Raw genomic sequence first — 1,492 nt, forward strand, 5'->3', positions numbered from 1 at the left:
ATAGTGCCTCCCAGCCCCTCCCAGTAGCCCATCTCAGCCCCACCGAATTGCGCATCCCATCCCCTCCTACTAGTAACCCTAACTCCGCTTAGCCTCTCTCTAGTCTCCAATCCTCTGAGCTCTCACCACCTCTCAGCGCCGAAAACTCATTCCCCTTCCCCGCTTTCAATGCCGTTGGACAGCACCATCGCGGTGGTGCGGCTCTTTTCTCTCTATCTCCCTTCGTCGTAGCAGTTCTCTCTCCCCGTCGTCCTCCATGCACCAGAGCCGTCGTTCGTCGTCCTTCGCGAGTTCGTAGCCACTGCCGTCCTCGCGTTGTAGTCATCGCAGTAGCCATTCCATCTAGAATGGGGATGCCTCTTAGTTTTCAGGTAAATTATTTGTTCTAATTTTTTTTGGATCTAATTAGTTGTTCTTTGTTCTGTTTTAATAATTAGTTCTATTTTTATTTTGCTATATGATTTTTAGTTTCGGATTTTTGGTTCTGTTCTTTCTAATTTGTTCTTGCAGCTTTGATAATTTGTGGTTCTGTTTGAACGTTTCTGTTTGAAAATTTGTTCTGTGTTCTTATTTTTATTATCTAAGTTTATAGTGTTCTCTGTTTTAATTATTTAATTTGAGTTTGTGGTTTGGTGTTCTAATTTATGTTATTTTAATTTTAGTGTTGTTCTAATTTATGGCTTATTTTTTGTAAGGCAAAGATGACTATAATTTTACATTGTCCTGTTTTATGATGAAAGTTGAATCCTTTTCTTGATTTTTTTTATCATGACAAGTATAGGATGCATCCAGAGATATGAAAATTCTCTTCACTGCATTTTGATGACAATAAAGCACAAAATAGGAGCCAATAACGTATATTTGATGGATTGCTGCTGGTTGTTGACTTGTTTATTTCATTGTTGCTGTCTTGCTGGTTGTTGACTTGATCCAAAACCTCCAGCACTTGATAAATCATACTAAATCACTTCAAAATTTAAAAGTAATTAAATAATTCAACAGAACAGCAAAACAAAACAAAACAAAACAAAACAGAAGCAGTTTCCATAATTCAACAGAACTACCAGCAAGGCAGCAATGAATAATCATTGGGTGATTTTTTATTACATTACAGCAATGAATTTTTTTTAAGTCAAAGTCTTTACATTACAACAAACATCTTTGTTTGTGTTTTTTAACTCTTTTTTATTTTAAAATTTAATTAATTAACATGTATGGGACATTAAACACAGAATAAGATTATTATTATAGAAAGTGTCGAACTTTTTATTTTGATAAATATACAATAATTTCATTTATATAACTTAAACTTTAAGTCTTTTTCTATAATTTTTTATATATTTGGATATTGTAAGAAAAACTTTTTTAATATTGGAGTGGTAGTGGTATTTTTTTAAAGGTTTTTATTATGGTACGATCATAAATTTATATATACTGATACGTTAAAAATGTGGCCAAATAACAATATGATATGTGAAATTTATTTTCTATT

This window comes from Arachis ipaensis, chromosome B01, assembly GCF_000816755.2.
Source record: "Arachis ipaensis cultivar K30076 chromosome B01, Araip1.1, whole genome shotgun sequence".
In the NCBI taxonomy this organism is placed as follows: domain Eukaryota; kingdom Viridiplantae; phylum Streptophyta; class Magnoliopsida; order Fabales; family Fabaceae; genus Arachis; species Arachis ipaensis.